Below are 22,191 nucleotides of genomic sequence, written 5' to 3' on the forward strand. Positions count from 1 at the left end.
AGAAATTTATTCTGACTTCAAACATGCCTTTGAAGCCTTTCAAAACTATTTAAAAAAAGAGTTATGCTGAAGTTACTCTTCAGCGTCACTCGATCTCGTTTTTTAATTGGTCACAATTTTTGACCCATGAATACTTTACCTTTCTCCTGCGAGAAATCAATCGTTAAGAAAAGAGAGACTGTATTTTAAATTAAGCTCTGCTGATGCAGAAGATTCTTTAAGTAGATTTTCTGTTCAGATTAAGATAACCGGATATTCCTTCCAAGCCTAGGATATTTATCTCTCTCTCTCTCTCTCTCTCTCTCTCTCTCTCTCTCTCTCTCTCTCTCTCTCTCTTATCATCAATAAGTTTTAACAATTATGTTAAGGTTGGAATTATTATAGTCCATGAAGAATGAAGCAATGAAATTCCATTAATTAATGAATTTTCAGTTCATTGCCAACAATTTTATAAGTGTTAACTTGTTTAATTATAGTTTAAAAGGAGTCCGTGAGGCATAGCAGGGTTGTCCTTTTTTCACATAGATAATCTTCTATCGAGTTTTCTTGTTGGGCAAAAATGGGAGATTTAAAATATAATCTTTATACTGTGTGTCAGGGTTTTGACTAGCAAGAGCCACGAATTTTGTAGATGCTGTTGATATAGGCCTACTCAGTTAGGAAGCTGGTTGCATGAGCAAATCCTTTTAGCAGAGGTTTTTAACTATAGTCAGTACTGTATTGAAGAGAACGCTGCATGTAGAATGATGCTGTATTTTTTTTTTATCAGATTTTCGTGTTAGGCTCACCTCTCCGCGTTGCTTTCATGATGGTCCTTATTTGAGAATTTATCACACAGATGAAGCTAAAGAGATTTGGTGGTCCACGTGTAAGGTGAATGTGTACTTCGGTCCGATCTGGCTATCCGTTGGGAGAAGAAGCACAAGGTAGTCAGGGCAGTAACCTTGCTCGTCTCTTCTCTTTTACCCGACTCAATCTCGTACACGGAATGGGACGAAGCCGAGAGAGGCGTCTTGGTAACTTGTGGGTTCTTGTCTGCTTTCGAGAGAGCTTCTGGTGTCTTGAGTGATGGATCGCGCTGAATTTGCGTACGGGACTGATGGTGATTCTCTCATCACTTTTTAGTAAAATTCCATAAAAACATAAATCTTCTCCTTTACATGTTACATGTTGTAGCATTAGCCTTCGTAAAATCTTAAATGCTGTTCTTGGTGTATTCAATTCACAACCATTCCATTGTCGATTGTAAAATTTTCAATAAAACGTTCTTAAAAAGAGGAGGACAAGGAAGGCATTCAAGGACCTGGTAACTTTGTTTATTCAGAACAGCTTTTAGTTAAATCAACTGTTACCAGGTGGGACTGGGGAGGGCCTTGGCGGGCTTTCCTTTTCCTCCCCTTTTTCATTTTTTTTTCTATAATGAAAGCACTACTTTGTTACACAATCATGACATGTGACCTCGAATACTGAAATTCAAACGTATTCCAGATGTTCAAACACAGAAAACGAGGCGTTTAGGTACACACGTCTATTGTGGCTTGTATCACGTTTTCTATGGTTTTCCAGCGCTTGTTCTCAGGCAATGGATTTAATATAATTATTTTTGTCACTGATTTTAGTGTGTATTCATATTTCAACTTTAAAGCTGTTATTGTGGTGAACATAAAAACAATGTGATTGTACTGAAACCTGTCTCATGAATGCCATTCGGTCTTCTACAATAAAGGATTTCTAATTATTTTCTTCGTTTAACTTAAAACAAAATTTTATGAATCAAAAATTTATTACGTATATTGCAAGTATAGTTGCGTCTCAGCGAACAGCCCCAGAATATTTATAAGCTTTTTACCGAAATACTGTTTTCAAAACTTTGAAAGAAGCTAAAAGTATAAAAATGGTTCGACAGGTACTCTCAGCTCAAAAGCCAACTTAATGCGAATGAACAGAATTCTAACAAAATTACCAGGCGACAGTTCACCCGTTTTGAATAAGCTCATTTCATTTATGGATAATGGTACTGCTCTCAATCCATATCAGTAAGGGTGAATACGTTCTGTATATGGGAAGAGACAGGAGTCTAAATGAACACGTGGTTTTATGGGAATAAGCGAGGTGTATTCCATGAGCTTTTTGGCCCCCTTCACAGGGGGTAGTACAGGCATTTGCTGGTACTAGCAGGGGTGGGGGGTTGTATGGGGAGAATACTCGGGCATATGAACTTTACTGTGGGGAGAATACTTGTTGTCGTCAACTTTTTCATTCTTTTTTGTATTTTTTTATAAATTAGATATTGTAACAAAATACAAAAAGTCGTATAGTATGCACTTTTATTATCTCAACTTGTTGGATACAATAAAATACAATAAATCGTATAGTATGGCACTTTTATTACCTCCTTAACTTGTTGGATACAAAGTTTATTACAATTTCGGTTTCAGACATACAGCACTTGAAAAATATTACATGCACAATCTACCAGTCACATTCCCCGATCTGTGGAAATACAGTTGCCATTACAATTGCCCTAATAGCTGCAATGTACAGTTCAGAATATATTATGCAAAGTACAAATGACTACAAAAGATTATGTAATAACAGGAAAGCGCAAATGATACTGTGATGCAAGGCAAAGAACAAATGACTATGAAATGCAAGTCAAGTGAATACGTACCCATGTGGGTAAAACTGCCTTACAGTGAATACTTAACTTCTATGCTTATTTTTTTTTTCTACGATTTCCACTGAAAGTCTGTGCAATTTCAGAAGCAAAATATTCCTTCACTTTTCTCCCAACGGCCTCTGACCCTTACTAAAAGCCCCCTTTACTATTACTACTACTCAGAACCACCCTATTCATATGGAACAAGCCCACAGAGGTCATTATACTATTAAGATTTTCACTGAGTAGACATGAAATATTAAGAAACTGCAAAAGCAAATTATCTCCAGATGGCAATGATATTCCCACAGTTACAAGATAACTCTTCAAAGTTTGACTAAGACCTAAACTTTCAATAAGAGGGGCTTTGGAACATTGTTCCATTCGAGCAAAGCTTTCCTTTTAATTTTCTGTTATTCTTAACTTTAAAATTCTTTCAAATTTCTTTTGACTATTTTCTCTATCATGGAAGATCAGTCTTAATTGCATGTCTTGCCATTTGTAATTGCCACTAACCAAAACTCTCGAATGATATTTTTCACAATACACATTCTTATACATACAGTACAATGGCCTTAGAATGACGAAACAAAATTTGGTATTTAGTACTGTTAATTTCAAGCATTTCAAATCTGCCCCATAGTTTGTTGTGAATGTCCGATCTAATCGCTTTCCAATAAAATTGGTATTGTCAAAATGCACTATTTCGAGGCTTTGACTAAAAAGAAATTTCACTCACTAGTTACACTAGTATCGATATACATACCAAGAGGTAAATTAACATTCGCAATTATCAACTTCATAAAACCTTTCAAATTTGCTTTCTGCCCAAGGCTCACCATTAAAATGTACTTCCAAGAATTATTCCTTTAAGCTTAAATATAAACCATCTACAACAAAGTCCTTCCTTGAGAATTTTGGCAATTTCCCGTTCAGCAATAATTACTATCACTGAGTACACTAACTTGAAACTATGCGCTCAAATTCTCCTCGAGAACCATTTATCCCCTATCTGAGAGATTACCTTTGACGAGATTTTTCTTTAAAAAGAAATTCTTCCCTTAAAAAACTTTTGATTTTCCTTCAAGAACAACAACTTTCCCATTCCCTTCACAAAATAATCCAAGTATCCCCGTTAAGAAATAAAAGTTCCTTTTCTGAATTAATCCTTACTTTTAAAAACTACCTTCCTTAAGTCTTTCATTAAACTTAAGACTAGTTGCACCAAATCAATCCCTGTCTTCAAAATCCTTCCTTAAGCCTTACCAAACAGACCTAGAGCCTTACCATTAAAACCAAGGTCTACAGACCACCTCTATTCTGAAATCTTACTCCTACCACAGGAAGACTCAGGTGCTACTGGGAACCTTTCATTGGGAACCTATTCAAGCCTCATTTATAAAAACATTAGTTCAATAAGCTTCACCTTCAAAAACTATTCCTCCTCTAGTTTTTCACTTATGCACTATTGCCACCTTATGACTTTTTGAGAAAACGGACTAATTTTATCAACAATCTTTTCGACGAACATCCAAAACTATTTGATTTAGCTTATCAGCTGCATAGACTACCGAAGAATTACGCAATCTCCCTTTAAAAAGATACAATTAAAACAACAGGTATCTAATATGGCTATACCACAACCATAGTAGTTCATCATTCTAAGGCTATGTATTCTTCCAAGTGACATTCCATTATGAACTGACAAGTCAGAACTTTTTGGTTACTTTAAACAAGGTTTTGCGTGTGACTGTAATAATGGGCAACTCAAGGCTTTTAATAAAGCAATGACATTTACAGTGAGTCACTATACCATACTCGATTCATAGTGAAAACTTTTGAAGAAAATCCTATAAAATAAATTGTAAAAATAGAAACACAAGGTAGTGTGAACTTTGAAAACTATAAAACATAGCAATTATTAAACTGTGGATTAAGGGGAGGAGGAGAGGAAATATTTCTAAAAATAGTAACACTGACACTTGCACTCTCCATACCAGGATTACAGTATATCATAACATGCATGCATGCTTTTAAACTTGCCTATTATCACGAAAATTAGATTCTTTCCTCACATACAACATTGTCCTGTCATCAGTATTTTATTAAAATTGGAATAGTGACACTATCGATTTTGACACAGTGAAGAATTCTTATTTAAGGGGCTCAATTTTCTACATTCTCTGCTTAACTGTGCTTGTGTTCATGTCAAGAGCAACAAGATTTCTACTAAAAAACAAGATGGAACAGCACTGACAACAGGGAGATAAAAAGGATGGTTAGCAAGCATCATACCAGACAACTGCTGCACGAGAAATGTACCTAATAGTAATCTGAGAAAAAAACTGGCCTAGTCAGATGAAACCAAGAGGAGACAGATGACAGTGCCTACCAATGTTTAACGAATTATTTGAAGGTATGGTAATAAATATTTCATATATCAAGGACTAAAGGGTTACAGTTGCATTGACATAGCAACTGTAAACACAGGCAGATTACAATTCACATTAACAAGCATGTGGTTCTACACTAAAAGCAAAATTAATTATAATAGCGAGTCAACCTATTAATCTCACAGTCACACTAAATAGTAACTTGTTTATAGTAGTGTACACAATTTTACAAAAATTATTCTTAAATGAAAGGAAGCCTTAAGGAAACTGACCAGAGCTCAAATGCATAAAAATTTATTATTGGCCATGGAAAATTACGAGGCAAAGATTTTACTATGAAATGTATTCTTACATGTACTTCTTAATCCTGATTATCACCAGAGCCTGTATCAGTTTCCTCAGTTTACAAAGACACAGAATACCTGAAGCAGTTTCCAGACTCATTCTTGTGATATGTTTCCACAGAAATGTTTTTACTTTTATATTGACTTGTTTCACACTAACTAATTACAGTACAAATAAGTTGGAATCTATGAAGCTTGAGTAAATTCAGTCAGCTGTCCCCCCAATTTTATATAGATAATAACTGATCTTAACACAATGTAGAAATTTGAATCTAATGGTTTCAAATTAAAATGGCTGCACCTAAACCATGAAAGTACTTAAAGTTCCGAGAAGAAACCTAAACATACTTCAGATAACTGGTTACTATACTTCCTTACTGATCTTAGTTTTGCAAAAATAAAGTCCAGTTAATAACTAGTCATAAAACTACATGGTATAGACGGAATGGCAAGCAAAAGCCAACACCAAAAATTCATTAATGCTAGCAGTGTTTGACTGCTTGAAGCCCAATGTTATTGACCATGATGAAGCTCTCAACAGACATTTATTAAATGCTTATAAGAATTTACTCTATACGACTTTAGAACAACATATAGAACAATACAATGTCTAACAGTGTATAACTAAGTGTGGAAATCCTGCTCATTAATCAGTACAGTATAAAAAGTAAAGTCTGGTCAGTAAAACTTCAATTCAACTATTGTAATGTTAATGTAGAGAGACCTTTAGTACCATCAGCTAGTTAACATCCTTGACATAACTTTTAAAATATTTGAAGTACTGACAAGTCATGATAGTAGTGCACAAGCAAAACATCCCACAACTTTCTAGTCCAATATTATACTGCCAACTACAGGAAGGGCTATTTACGGCTTCATAATAGTTTGTTGCAAAATGTAAATATTTTAAATTAATTATCATTGGGAACTCTCAGCATGTACTTCAAATAGGTCAGAGATATTCTGCAGCAGGCTTTCAATCTTTCTTCTTTATGAACTCTTCATGGTACTGCATTCCATGGTCCAGTGATTGTAGTTGATTTTCATGTTGAGATCCAGTAAATTTCTTTGCTGCAATGACTGTCAATCCTACAAAAATAAGCAATATAACAGTCTTATTATACTGTACTCCTTTTTCTGTACATTTTACTGTTTATGTCACCTAAGAGAAAACATACTGTATATCAATAACAACTTCCTTAAAACACTAAAGGTAAAGCTACAGACTATATTAATTTCAAAATATTTTAATTATCAAACTTACTAAGCAGCTTACTTGCATGCTATTGTTACTGATTTAAGTATTTAAAACATTAAAACTGACGAAGACGTGTACCCTACATAACTACGTACCACAAACAACTAATAAGACTTCTCCACTAAAGAAGAATCTTATCAAGCAAATAAGATCACAGAGTTGTGTCATTAAATCAAATACTGTACAGTATGTATTACTTTAATCATTTACCCCAGTCTAAGTACTGCCCTCCAGTAACTTTTTATGTTATAATGAATGATTAAATCTTTCAATAATTCCATCTTACTCTAGGGATTAATTTGATTAAATCTTACAATAATTCCATCTTACTCTAGGGATTAAAATACCTTACCTAGTCTCACTGAACATCAGTCCAATGTTAACCCACTTATTAGCATACTCTACAGTTTTTCCTGGTTAACCTGTTAACAAATTGTCTTATGTCATACTTACTCCTATAATAAAATGTCTGACTTTCATCCACTGACTAAACCCCGCTGAGTAGCAAACAACTCCATAACTCAAATATCCTATAGTACCCTAATCCAGTTAACTTACCATAAAGTACATTTCGTTCATATTACCGTAACATGAAATTTATAGGAAAAAATAAGTTCTAGTCATCCATTTCCTCTAGTCAATTTTATAACTGGCTTGATGCTTCAATACTTGGGAATCTATCAACAAAATTATCAGTATGAAAACTAGTGAAATAAAGGAGATATTCCAGACAGGCCCACTATGGACAAAAAAAGAGCATGTGTAATATTGCTAGTTAAATGTTGAATAAAACTCGGATTTAAACTCAATTCCCGAGGACAACAGCTGTAGTTCTAGGTATAGATTTCTATGCAAAGTACAGACTGTCATGAGAAGTGCAAAATCATAACATTCTTTAATCATAAAAACGGCCCAGATTACATCTTATCAAATCGCACCCTGCTTTGACCAAAACCTTGTAAATATTTTAAATAACCTTTAAATAATTTAATAAACTCATCAAATGACATGCCAATTCTACCTTAATCCACTGACTGGCCAATACCACCAAAATCCAGTGACTGTGGCTTACCATAATCCATGACTACTAATTACCTCAACCTCTGCCCAAGGTCATCCAACAAATTTTACAATACATACATAGTTATTCCTGCCTAATCCAATCAATAAGAGCATTTTCAGTTCTTAAAACAAGCTGTGCACACGTACAACGTTTTAACTTTTCACCTCAAGAGATTCCAGTCCCTTTATACAGGTATTTAACATAATCCTCTTAGCATTTAGCACCAGTTTTTGAGTTTTTCTCCTCAGTCCACAGCAGCTCGATCTTCATTCATCTGTTTAAGCTACAAGTTCAAGCCAAACCTACAAAAAATGTTAAAAAAATATTAAAATTGCCAATACAGTAATTAAAATGATACAATATTCTACATTTAAATTTACAAGAATTAAACTAGCAATTGCAACCCAACAAAATCCATAGACCTATCATGCATCAATTTACTGGGTAACCTAACTTGCATTGTTCTTAACTATCTCTATCTCCGAGGTGTATAAAATTGTTACAGTATTCTTGTGTTTTGCACAGTTTCTCCTAGATGTTTGAGGACTTCTATGCAACTTTCTAACTCCCATGATTTATATTGCCTCTGAATCAGTCAAATTTAGTACTGTATTATACATTACAAAACTTGCTTATGGCTTTAACAAGTGGAAAAACATATCCTATGACTGTTAATAGGAAATCACTGCAGGTCAAGTAGTACGACACCCTCCAGATTTACCTTTAAACATAGTTATCAGCACAGACTGGTAGCAAGTGACCCTAGTGTCAGTTAAAATTCTGGATTACCTGAACAGTTTTCACAATGGAAGAAACAGCTACAGTTATGAGGTAAAACAATTACAATTTCAAAACAAATTCCAGTTATGAAGGCCCTGATAAAATTTATGAAGTTTGTCTGACCTATTTCTGGACTAAATTTGATACTTTCTTGAAAACTGCCTTTGAAAGTAACCCTTATACTTACCTTGAATTTTTTGGAGTATCACCATCTCAGATCTCAGATAATTTATTCTCATGGTTCAGAACACTAAGTACTTTATTCTTGGTCCCAAAAGCCCTGGGTCCAATCCAAGTCTGAAAGAGATTAGTAAAATTCAATAAAGTCAGAAATTGTTAAACATTGAACCATTCACTACGAGCATTTAACTTGAAAATTTATCATAACTGTCAATTTCTGCTAATTATCGAAATATTCTGTCTCTACCGATTCGTCTATTGTAGACTTTTTTTTTTTTTTATTAATTAGCACTGCAAATAACTCCCTGGGTAAATTTCATAACCTCAACACCCAACATCATTTGTAGCATTTTACTACACTATTTGCACTTCTGCTCCATGTGCAAGCCACCTTAGTTTTCCATACAAATTTAGTACTCCAGTCTTCATACCTAAACTGTATGTTGCTGATTAGGCTCTTATTCAGCAATGATACTCAAGATCCAAAAAGCCTGCAGCACTTGGGGTCAAACTGCTCACAGTCTCAGGGGTTTTCCATGTAGTTCAGCAACACTAGCAAACTTTCTGAGGTACACTCAACTAACCTATATTTTCAAAACTATATCCTTATACCAGCATTTTACCCGGCAGCCTACACAGCATTGCATTTCGTGCTTATTTTGGCAATGTTTAAAGTGGATTTTTGGTTTACCACATTTTAGGGCTCATCTCATACACAGACTAATGGACAGATATCTTTGCTAATTTTCTTGACTAAGATTGAGAGACATGGTGGTCCCAACACTTACACCCAATGAATAGTAAACGCAATTCCCATACTGGAAGGTGTGAACATTTAGGAGTTATTTTTAATCACTTACTTTTACACCTCTGTTATTGGAACTTTCATGGAATAGTTACAGTAATGTCTCTTCTCAGTATGACAAAAGTGAATTGCAATTCAAGCAGGATATGGGACTAAGAATCACTAACATGCTCTTGAAGAAAATTGTCTGTCCCTCTAAAACAAAATTATGACATTTTCCAATACAGCCTAAATCTAGGGGACAAAAGTTACTAGTCTCCATCCAAGGAGCCATAACTAAGATACGAACCCGGTTTTCCCTCCAAACAAGGCCTGAATTCCAAATCCCACATAGCCTAATTGGTGAAACTTTGAAGAAAAGAATTCAGGTTTCAACTTTGTCCACGTACCCACATTTCCTGATGAAAACAGTGTGTTAGCCAATGTTACCTAAAAGGCATCCTGACAAAAAAAATCTGATTGGGAATCACACTAGCATGGACAAGTTTCACTGACAAATACGAGCAGGTAAGAACATTCAATGGTAAATATCTATTTGAGTCAATTTGTCACGTGATTTTTGTGTGCCGTTCTTATATTTAATCAGACTTAGGAAAAAGGCAAAAGACTCCAGTAAATTTCTACTTTAAACTATTAACTAATTGCATTCTGGACTTGAAAATATTTTAATGTTTAAATACATGCTTTGAATGTTTGCCATTCATTTTGGTAGCAAAGCCCTGAATCCTATTAGGCCTTGCCCATATCCTACAAGCATTGGGGGGGGGGGAGCCACAGCGAGAAGGCTGGTATTTGGTAAGGGGAAAACTCAAAACAAGTGACAACCTAATCTAGAGCACTACAAATATGGTTGCAACTTAACCACATCTAACCCAAATATATTATTCAGAAGAGCACTATTCATATGGAACAAGCCCACTGACTTGAAATTCAACCTATGGTAATGGGTCCTTACCTGGATGGGGAGGGATTTCCTCCCTTGGAACCCCACTTAACCTGACCTAGGACACTGTCAAAAATCGAAATGGTTGCACCCTAACCAAACCTACGATACCAGATCCTTAACTGGCCCATTGTGCCTAAGAGTTACTCAGACTCTTACTCTATGACTTTACTCAAACTACCATGGAAACCAACTAATCACTATTATACAGCCTGAAGAAATTAGTAAATTTTACTTGTAAACCACAGCCTAATTAGATTCATGAATTTAAAATATAATTCTCCTGGGTTTTAATGTGTGCTCTGAATGGTGCCGATGTTAATTTCATTACCAAATAAATAGACAGGACACACTTATATCCTTTAATGGTGGAAAACCACGGTAATTCTATAGGAAAGGGATGCACTGGTTTCTAAAAATAATGTTACCTAGAGTTACAGATAACAGCGTACAGAATTCATAGATATTAGTCATTAAGTGAGGAATTGCTTAATAGTCCCAGAAAGAGTCACTTTAATATGTAAAAACTTGCAAAAAAAACTAAGTCGAAAGAGCTATCTCTCTCACCGAGTCTACAGACTGATGTCTGTATCTGTGAGCACATGCAAGGACTAAAAAAAAAAAACTAGTAAAATAGTGACGAATGCAATACATACAGGCTAAACCTCTTTACTTTCCTATTTCTCAATGATCCATTGTTACACAATAGGGAAAATTTTCACTCTTGCACAGCTATTTTGTTCATCATCATGGCAGTAGCTTCTACAAGTGCAAGTGTTCCTTTTAGATGTGAAAGCTGTCATAACTTATGGTGCTTTATTTTTATAGTCGTAACACTGAAAAGTTGATTAAAAACTGTCAGGACCATGGGGTAATTTTATCAGAAAAACATTGTGGTTCATGTAATTCTGTCTGTAGAGTTGATATAAAAGTGTGTGTATTCCGTTCTGATAAATCTTACATTACTGAAGGATGCCGCAGAAAAAGGTGTAATTTTAAAGTGTCTATATTCAAGGATGCCGCAGGAAAAGGTGTAATTTTAAAGTGTCTACATTTAAGAACACTTGGTTTTACCAATCCAAACTTGATATTGAGACTAATTTAAAGTTTGCGCTTCTGTGGTTGCAAGACTGGTTTGCCTATAAGGCAGTACAATCGGAACATATTAAATGACGTGACAATTTCGGACTGGTCGTCATTTTGTCAAGAGGTGGTAGTGAATTAGGTTTTCAGACAGAAAATTGGTGGTCCAGACTGCATTGTGGAAATTGACGAATCAAAGTTTGGACGACGTTAAGTATAATGTTGGATGCATAATTGAAGGGCAGTGGGTTTTTGGCGGAATTTGCCGAGAATCACAAGAATTTTTTGTAGTGCCTGTTGAACAAAGGGATCATGTAACACTACTACGTGTTAATAAAGACAATATTCACGCGGGAACTACTATTGTCTCAAGATTGCTGGAAAGCATATAATTGCTTGGAGGAAGAGAGGTACAAGCACCTTACAGTAAATCATAGTATAAATACTGTGGACCCCACCACAGGTGCCCATACTAATACAATCAAACGAAGGTGGCATGATCTCAAGGAGTTACTTCCCAAGTATGGGTGTCACAAGGCTCACTTCATAGGTTATTTGGCTACTGCATATTTCAAGATTCAACATAGTGACTCCTCGACTCGTCTGCATTCATTCTTACATGCAGCAGCTACACTACATACTCCATCATAGTTGGGCGTCAGTTGTAATTCTAGGAACTAGGGGTAGTTTACATATCCGCGGTGCCCATGGCGGCGTGCGCAGCACAATAGTACAACTTGCCATTACAAAAGTGCTTGCCAAGAATCTCTTATATTTCACAGATAAGGTGCGAGGTGCCGTTCTGTCACACCTTGCTCACAACAGATCCTAGGCTTAAACTGCAGTCTACATGTGGTTTTATTATTAGCTTTTTATCCCCTACATTCCCCAGCTTTTCATCAACTGTCTCCCCCACCCAAAATGCTTGGTTTCCACCTGTGGTCCCCCAAGATTGTTGGTGGTTGTAAGGGTTTTCATCACTTATTTAATCATACTAAGCATAGATATGGTGTTTTTTAGAATTTTAAGCTGTTTAACACAAACTGGTGTGCCATCTCCTATAGAACTACCAAAACCACAAATGAGGTTATTGTTTTTTTTTGAGGGGGGAGGGGGACACAAACGAGTGAAATAGGACAACTTAATCTAACCTTGGGTACCTGGTCCTTGCCAAGCCATATGGGGCTCCACCTTCTGAACCCTCAACTAACCAACCTAGGGCAGTGCAAATTCAAAATAAGGTTGCGACCTTGCCTAACGAGGGGGATTCCCACTCCTTCCATCAGGACCTCACCGTGAGCTATTCTCGAAAGTGTTTTTACCATCAGGACCCAGATTCAGCTAACCGGCTAAGTTCTAAGGTATATAATTTACAAGCTGCACAAAATATTAAAATTCTTGTTCAGGTAAATTCTATAAAAAAAGTCAACGCTCCTAGCCCACAGACTATTACCTCTGGAATTGATTTTTCCTATACTTTTAGTGTTGTTGATGAGGGAGGTGGTCGTGGTGTTTGTCGGTCAATTATTATTAACCTTGTATCCCAACACAGTTGGGGCCCTTTGGAAGGCAGGGTTTTGGCTGGGGGGGGAGGGAAAACATTGGGAGACAACCAGACCGCTATTTTGTTATGGAATGGTTCCACATGTGCACAAGTCATTAGGGACCCCTATGTTTAAGAGATTGGCTAAGGAAACCTATTATTAAAGGAACTATGCTAACCAAACATATCCTAACCTAACCTAGCAGGCCATGTTAGCCGGGTGGATCCCCCTCGGGTGAAGGAAACTCCTGGTATTATTGCAGTAAGAGGCAACACGCCATAATGACAAAGAAATATGTTTTTCTGACTGATTTTGATGTGTTTAGTACGAATTTCAACTTCAATTTCGTCGGAAATTAATGATTTTGGAGCTAATTCCACGTACATAATTGGACCAAAAACAATTTCCGACGAAATTCAAGGTGAAATTCGTGCTTAACACATCAAAATCAATCAGAATAACATATTTCCTTATCAGTGAAACCCACACAACCTAACCTAACCTCAAACAGAAGTACCCAGGTCACAGCCCCTAACCCTAACTTGTCACTCGACTACCCAGGTCACAGCCCCTAACTTATGCATGACCAAAGGACGAAAAAATAAGGTTCATATCCCGTCCGGCAAGTGCAATAACTTGTTAATGTATGGGTAGCCAACCCCCAAGGGCCAGTACTAAACACTGCAAAGGGACATTCCATTTGGCCAACAACGAACACATGCACCGCCAGTATCAGAACCCGTAAAAGTGTTATATGGGAGAAAATAATCCAGGTATGACCTAGAAAAGTTTATTTCCTTGCCATTTGGCCTTGTTGCCTTTTAATGCAATTTTACCAACTCCTTTTACCAAAAGCTCCCCTGTAACATTGCATAAGCTATACGCGATAACATTCCAGGAAGGACACCGTACAACTTCTGAGCTTAATTACAGTCGACCAACAAAAAATAATGGTAAACTCTCGATAAGCAACCAAAATACTAAAGGGAAAAATCAATTTCTAAAGCAATACCTTACGCGGTACCTGCTGTTGCTTAGGGTAAGTCTATACTTTACTTGCGTGGCCTGATTCCCGTCAGTTGCCGACCGGGCCAGGTCAGGGCACGTCATCCTACGTCAAGTTGGGTAGGTATGATCTGGTTAGGTCAGGAACTGACATTATGGGAAAGATTATGTCTATTTATGCATGAGAAACCTGGCCCGGTGGGCGACTGGAGGGAATCAGGCCGCGCAACAAAGTTTTTCCTTGCTTAGTTCTACCCAAAAGGTTACGACCTTGCCTCACCTTCACTAAGCCAACAGGTCCTAGCGGATGCTTTTTTGAAATTTTTCCGGTACTTACCTTTATAAAAATCCGTACATGGTAGTATAGGACTTAAACGTCTTCGCACTGGTATGGGTCTTGCCTTATGTACAGCAAGTGATCTTCAGGAATCCAGAGAGACCTCGATGTCTATGGGGGTATGGGCGGAAATACTACGACCTGTTACTCGGCCGGTTAATCCACTCTCCAGTTCACTTCACATTATCCACATACGTTCCGTATACACACCTCCTGATAACCTAATGGTCTAACGGCGGTCCATCTTGCTCTTAAAGCCTCCCATTATCACTCAGCGGTCTTCCTTCACCAAACTTCAGTTTACCAAATTGTGATTTGTCAATTTAACCATTAGGCCCGGTGACCCCAATCCTCTCCATGAGCTGGGACATGACTTCACAACAACCAAATGTAAATAAGATTTTAGCTTTTAACAAAAAATTAATATCCAACTAATACCCAGCGAATATTTTGAAAAAAAAAAAACCCTCCGATCAGATCATAATTCAGAAACGTGAGCTTTACATGGAAGGACGGGCACCTCGAACCAAACTGAAGGATTATTTACTGACGTTCAAACTCGGTTTTCTTATTTTCCGGCAACGTCTCTCCGCTATATAGTTTCAGCCAATCACAAGCGTCCAGATCATTTTGTTGTAACAAAGACAGGCAGTAGTGCTTGCTGATTGGCTGAAGGAAAACTAAGACAATCACCATCTCACCAAGTGCAGCTGTAGTGCCGAAAGGCATGACGTCAGGGCAGTTAATAAATTAGCGACTGTTTAAATCGTTCTGTATTGTCTAATAATTATGACTTCATTCAATACTTATCATAGTCGAGATAAAAATTACACAAGGAAATTAAAATGCACTTGAAGGCAAATAAAATGTAGTATTAAGAGACAATTTAATAAGAAAAAAATTAATTACACAATCAAGACATCCTTTCTTGAATCCAGCCTCAGAGTGGAAATCTTGTAAAAAGTAAGGATTTCTCACTAAGTGGTTACGCGTCCAGAATGATTAATTTCCGCTGGAATCCCCGAGGGAAAGCATAAGCCAAGTAAAAAAACTATAGTACATGAATGTTTACTAAATAACTCTAGCTAAGTTGCTGAAATTTTCCAAATTTATGATCAAGACGAATGAAATCATGAAAAAAGTATGAAATAAACTTTTTGCTCTAACACACTATATAACACAATTACTGATGTCACCGCTCTTTAGCTACCAGTTCCAGAAAATGCCTAATAAGATATTTTTTCGGCACCTCAAAGCCGCAAATAGCAAAAACAATAAGGGTAAAATAATGTCTTCTCAAAGTCCTAGATATTTTCAGCAGTCTATGGCAGTGAAACTATCTAAAAGAGTCGATCTGAGATTAAGGTTCTAAGACAACTATTGGTAATATATATAGTAATATATTAAAATGAACGGTAAAATAAACGTAATAATGCATGATTAGGATTTTAGAAAACCCTGTCATTTTTGCCAGGAATTATCCACTGTAGTACTATTAACTTGTATGTACTACAGTGTGTGCGTGTGTAAAATAAAGTTAATTATTTTTTTTAGTTTTATCTGCTCTCCTAGTTTTATAAATTACATTCCAACCCACATATGCATAACATTGTGTTACAGAAACTATATTTAAAACGCCTTTGGAGTCTCCACATCATTTCCTCAAACAAAAACAATTATATAGTTATTCTTTTTGGTATAGATAAATATGAAAACTTATTGGTACCTTGAATGAATGAATGAATGATTTTAAGCTATCAGGCGTCGTGACTTCTATGGTAATTGACTCTGATGTCAATTATATACAAGACTACATAATGTAGCATATTTATAACAGATATAATTAAAACTTAAAGGAAATAAAATAATATCTTATGTAAAACTCCAGCTTCTAAAATATTGGTACCTTGTAGGCAGACATACAGCAATAATAAATAAACATGAACCATGTTTAAGAACCACAGTTGTGAGTCAGTGTCCCAAAGTTACCACTTTTACGTATCACAATGAAGAAGACTCAGAGGTTCTGATTAAAATTTTAACGTCGGAGTCCCGAAGATTTCTTCAGGGGAATATACGGAATATTATAACCTGTAAAATTTAAGATCTCCGAAGACCTTCAAGGAGTTTGTTAAGTATCTTGCTGAATAAGTTTCGGAATTTGTTCTAGATATTTCCAGTAAACGCTTGTGCTTTCCCTTCTGAGATCAAGTAATGGGAAAACCAGCTCTACATTATCACGATCAGGCAAAAGCTTTTCAGTTTCCTGTTCAGATTTCGGAAAACTTATGGATTAATCCGGATTTTTTTCTAAAGAAATATGCTTCAACACCTGTGATAAAGAAATTCTCTCTTTCTACACCGCAAGACACTTATAGAAGCCCCTAACTGAATCTAAAATAGTCTATTTTCTTCACGTTTTTATTAGACTTTTTCATCGGGGGAACAAGACCCATTTTCACTGGAAACAATGTGCTCGATTTACGAACATTATGCAAGCATCCAGAACTCCAGAGCCTCTTTCGGTTGATGAAGTCTTCCAAGAAACTGCAGATTCCTTCAAATTAATTCTTCATGGACTTGAATCTAGGACAGGACCTCCTTGAAGCAGCCTTCCCAGGAGGATGGCAGGGCTCTTGTCAGGGCAAGGGTCATCCCCAGAGGAGGGTCTCACCTTAGAAGAGGTGGCTAAGGCTTCCCAGGGAAGGCATCTTCTTAGGAGTGTATCCAGCATATACTTCGGTGATGCATTCTCAGAAGTCAGTTTTCCGCCGGCAGGGAGGACCTCCTCAGGTGACGCCTTCCCAGGAGAGAGACAGGATTCCTGCCAGACTGGAATGCATCCCTGGAGGAATGTCTCACCACAAAGGTTGAGACTAGGCCTTCCTAGGAATGGTATCTTTCAAGGAGGGATGACTTCCCAGAAAAAGTTAAGTATACCTTAGTTTTACCAGACCACTGAGCTGATTAACAGCTCTCCTAGGGCTGGCCCGAAGGATTAGACTTATTTTACGTGGCTAAGAACCAATTGGTTACTTAGCAACGGGACCTACAGCTTATTGTGGAATCCGAACCACATTATACCGAGAAATGAATTTCTATCACTTGAAATAAATTCCTCCAACTCTTCATCAGCCGGCCGGGGAATTGAACTCCGGCCCATCAAGTGACAGTCCGCAGCTCTACCGACTCACCCAGGAACGTAGGACACTCCCAGAAGAGAGGATGTCCTCGTCTGGGGTTGCATCCCCAGGAGGGAGGCAAGCCTCCTGCAGGGATGGGGAGCATACCCTGAGTAGGGCCCCACCACAGAGGTGGAAGCCAAGGCTTTTCTGAGGGAAAGCATCTCTTTGTGAGGGGCATCTCTAGTCCCTACCCCAGGGATGCTTACCAAGAAGGAGTCGGGGCACCCCGGAGGGGAGGTCCTTCTCCAGGCTGGGATGCATCTTCAAAGGGGTGCCTCACCACAGGGGTGGGAGCAAAGACTTCCAGGGAAGAGATCGCTTCAGGAGGGAGCCCAGCTCATACATCAGAGAAGCCTTCCAAGAAAGAGTCATGTCACCACCTACAGGGAGTCCCCCTATGGGGCTCCCTTCCCTGGTAGCATCCCCAGATGATGCTTTCAGAGGAAGACCTTAATAGAGGAGTGGAAGCCAAGGCTTCCAAGAGAAGGTGCCCCTTAAGGAGAGGTCTCTAGCTCCTCTCCAAGGGATGCTTCAATTGAGGGAACTAGAGCACCCTCACCAGAGGGTCCTTCTTAGGAGCTGCCCTCCTAGATGGATCTCTAGTCCTTCCCCATAGGATACCTTCCCAAAGGTGGCCAGTGCACCCTAGAGGGGGGGCTCCTCCTCTAATGCTGCCTTCCCACGAAGTAGACAGGACTCCTGCCAAGCTGAGAGATCATCCCCGTAGGAGGGCTTTACCACATGGATAGGCTCCCTTCAGAGGTGTCTTCAGCATCTCCACCCGGGAATGCCTTAACACAAACAGCCAGGGTACCCCAAGCAGGAAGATCCTTCCCAGGAGGAAGGCAGGGCTCCTACCAGGCCAGGAAGCCTCCCCAGAGGAAGTCCTTACTGTAGTGGTTGGGGCTGTGGCTTCCTGGGCAAGGAATCCCTTGAGGAGAGGAAGGTCCTTCACACCTCTCCCAGGGATACCTTCCCAAGGGGAGGCAGGAAACCCCGGAAGGGAGCCCCTTCTCCTTTACTGGAGCTGCTTTCCCTGGAGGAACGACAAAAAGCTATTTCCTTGTAAAGAAATATGTCACTGGACACTAAATAAGGGAGAAATAAAACTATTTCAGGCAAAAAATCTTCCTTGGACACGAAATAAAAGTATTTCAGACAAATAAATCTTCCTTGGGAACAGACACAAGAAAGTCTTGGATAAGCCCTGACGAATAAAAATTCAGAGCGTTAAGAAACTCCATGAAATAAAAATCTCCATAGCGTAAAATTTTTTTTTAAATACGACTTTTCAAGGAAAAATTAAATCCTTTGGACTTTAAAAGGCAAGGCCTAAAACCAAAGAAGGGTGAAAATGTTCCAGCATGAAATGAATATTTAAAGTTACTCACTTCTTAAATCTGATAAAAGAAACGCAGCCACGAAGTAAGGAACCTAAACAAAGACGTTTTAAAGAAAAACACTTTCCTGGACAAAAACTGAAAAGCTAAGAATAAAAATGTCATTATTATTATTATTATTATTATTATTATTATTATTATTATTATTATTATTATTGGAGAAGCAAATCCACAGTTATGTATATTTACATATATTTAAAGATAAAACATACATATACATAACTGTGGATTTGCTTTTCCATTTTAAGACTCATGCTACTATGAGTTTTTTTTAATTATTATTATTATTCAGAAGGTGAAACCTATTCATATGAAACAAGCCCACCACAGGGGCCACTGACTTGAAAATCAAGCTTCCAAAAATATGATGCTCATTAAGATCTAACATGAAATAACAAAAATATTTTAATCTCAGTCGCTAAAAGGTAAATATTAGATAACATGACCCATAAAAGCAATAATTAAATAAATCAATAAATAGAAACTACTCAGTCATCTAGAAATATCCCTCCAAGCTCACTTTTACCCGAAAGGATACGAAGAGGGAATGGCCTCCTATGCGTGTTTGCATAATGACACTTCCAGGAATTTAATCAATTCTTTGTAGGAGTTGGGGGGTGGGGTGGGGGTCAGGGAAGGACTACCTAGGTGGAGGCTATGGGTCATTGACTTTCATGGAGCCTTTTTATTTGGTCTTTTAGTACCATAGATATTATTATTATTATTATTATTATTATTATTATTATTATTATTAGGTCATTGACTTTCATTTTATTTGGTCTTTTATTATTATTATTATTATTATTATTATTATTTATTATTATTATTATTATTATTATTATTATTATGTCATTGACTTCAAGGAGCCTTTTATTTGGTCTTTTATTAGATATTATTATTATTTTTTTATTTGCATTCCCGCTTGTAATAGCATGCTGTTGCGGTTGTGGTTTTTGTTGCTAGAGTAATTATTATTATTATTATTATTATTATCATTATTATTATTATTATTATTGAGTGACATGCTCTCATACGTCTTTCTAAAAGTATTACCTCTTATCTCGTACAGCTTACCATAACTCTTTGCTGCTAGGAGAGAGAGAGAGAGAACTACCGACTATCCTTCTTAACTCTCAACAACTCAAACTTGAGACCCTTCTTCCACTATTGACTCCAGTGAAACGAAAAAAATTAATACAGATTGCGTAATGATAACTTTTCCCTTTTCTAAAAAAACTGATAATTAGAAAACAAAATACAGTTAATGGATAAATGAAACTTGTTGAATGTTCATAACACCTTATCCAAGGCCAGTGTCCTAATGCCAATATCCAGTAGGTTGTTGTTGTTGTACGACAACTTGCCAATCAATGAAGGAACTCCTGGTAGTGGCGACTTGCCAGGTGTATGATAATGGATTCTGTTGATCAATCTTCTTCCTATTCCACTGCGTTATAATACTACGTTTATCTTTACTTAATAACAGTGGCGATCTGTGAAGAAATTAATAATTTGTTCAAATATAAATTCTTAGGGAGGAAATTAATCATCAAAGATTGAAACCTTTAAAAACACAAATTAGCATCTACCCAGACCTCATGGAGACTGGCAATTGCCTCGATGGATTAGTATAGGAAAAGCTTTACCTGTGGTCGCGTAAACGACACAAATGTAGATATAAACTACTGTTCTAACGTGAGGTACAAGTTGTTTAAGTCTTTTCCTTTAACAAGGAATGGTAAACATGAGGTGAAAATACTAAATAACTCGGCGTCTGAACTAAAATCAGGGTCAGGTAGAAAACAAAGGCAGACTTATCGTCAAGAAGAATTCTGCTCAAGGGACCATGCATGCAATCTACCAAACGTATTCATCGAATTATTATGCCTTTTGAAATCGGCAAATTTTGCGGTGGAATTCGCGAAAACATATTATACAATTGTACAATACCTTAAAGAGAAAACTGCTAGTCCTAGTACGTGGTTATTAGGCATAGGTGAAAAATATTGCCTTAAACTTGACAACGATTTCTACAAACGTGCAAAGTTTATCTGAAAAAATATTGTCATAGAAGAGACAGTTCCAAAGACGCAAGATTCAAATACAGTGTTACAACTCTCAAATTAATTAGAAAAAAAAGTTAAGAATACACAGGACATTTAAGGCCACCTGCCCTACTTACGAGATGAGAAGGTGCATGGGACTAATAACGTCTGTTGAAGGTGACCCAGATGGTTGCAGGAGTAACATCCCATTAACCTGCTTCTTTTATAGACTTACATAGTCACTCGGTATTCTCATTTCAGGAAAACTGTGATATATAGCCTGACGAATTTGTCAGGCTATATATCGCAGGTCACTGATCAATCGTAATAATTTATCTTTTCTTACACATACATTAAATAATATATATATAATATATATATATATATATATATATATATATATATATATATATATATATATATATGTATATATATGTGTGTCTGTGTGTGTGTGTGTGTGTGTGTGAAATTGTTGGAATTCTTCACATCTCAATAAGCCCTATAAATTTTCAACAGAACAATTCATAATAATGCATGAATGCTTGAAATTTAGGTACTAAAGTACACTACCAATTGATCATTACATCATATTAATTATTTAAAGAATAAGGCAAGACATTCGATTACAAAGGTATTTTCTTGTAATATCTTGCTTAGGGAAATATTTGTGATACCCAAGAAAAATAAAATGTATGTAGTGGATTTGTCAGAGTATGCAATTAAAGAAAACGGTGCAGAACTGAAATATGATGGGAAACATTTTTATTTCGTACTGAGCAAATATAGCTAAGCACGGTTGTAGTGGAAGGAATTATCCATATGATAAACAAGGCGTTATTTTACTTTCTAACATGGGCAAGCATCGCTATAGCCCCGGTAGGTAGATCATATCAAGGTCTAGAGAATACATTCTCTAGACCCTGGGATCATATCCTCTTGGAGTTTTGTTAGTCAAGATTATTAGTTTCACTTCTTCAAATTACCGAATTAGACCCGCAAATCAGTCTGCTGTCTTTCTAGCTTTAACATACCCTACTTTTTCTCATGGCTCCAAACCTTGTATCAAGAAACTACTAGTGTGTGTCACAATCACTAATCACCATCTTCTCACTATCCTCTGAATCCTAACCCTTCTCAGTGTTAGTATGGCCACTGCACTTTCCAGGA

The 22,191-nt window shown here is 37.0% G+C and overlaps 1 protein-coding gene and 1 long non-coding RNA gene across 24 annotated transcripts in view; one reads left to right on the plus strand and one right to left on the minus strand.

Annotated features, from left to right (window-relative positions):
• Positions 1-2,367: 2,367 nt before the first annotated feature.
• LOC136849208 (uncharacterized) lies at positions 2,368-15,109 on the minus strand. 2 transcript variants are annotated; one of them, XR_010856268.1, is made up of 4 exons: positions 14,395-15,109; positions 8,685-8,794; positions 7,882-8,019; positions 2,368-6,485 (listed from the first exon to the last, which is right to left on the minus strand). It is a non-coding gene; the product is annotated as an uncharacterized lncRNA (long non-coding RNA). The 2 variants fall into 2 exon arrangements; XR_010856267.1 differs by having other exon boundaries at positions 7,864-8,019; positions 14,395-14,955.
• A 5,492-nt stretch (positions 15,110-20,601) lies between these two features.
• The window catches only part of LOC136849210 (uncharacterized), a 32,025-nt gene continuing 30,435 nt past the window's right edge, over positions 20,602-22,191 (plus strand). For 14 of the 22 annotated variants that reach the window (XM_067122367.1, XM_067122371.1, XM_067122369.1 and 11 more), the window contains exon 1: positions 20,607-20,679. The gene's annotated coding sequence lies outside the window, so the exon portion shown is untranslated. Of the gene's footprint in view, positions 20,680-22,191 lie in introns of all 22 variants that reach the window. The other 8 variants (XM_067122368.1, XM_067122370.1, XM_067122380.1 and 5 more) reach the window with 3 other exon arrangements.

Source organism: Macrobrachium rosenbergii, chromosome 20, assembly GCF_040412425.1.
Source record: "Macrobrachium rosenbergii isolate ZJJX-2024 chromosome 20, ASM4041242v1, whole genome shotgun sequence".
Classification (NCBI taxonomy): domain Eukaryota; kingdom Metazoa; phylum Arthropoda; class Malacostraca; order Decapoda; family Palaemonidae; genus Macrobrachium; species Macrobrachium rosenbergii.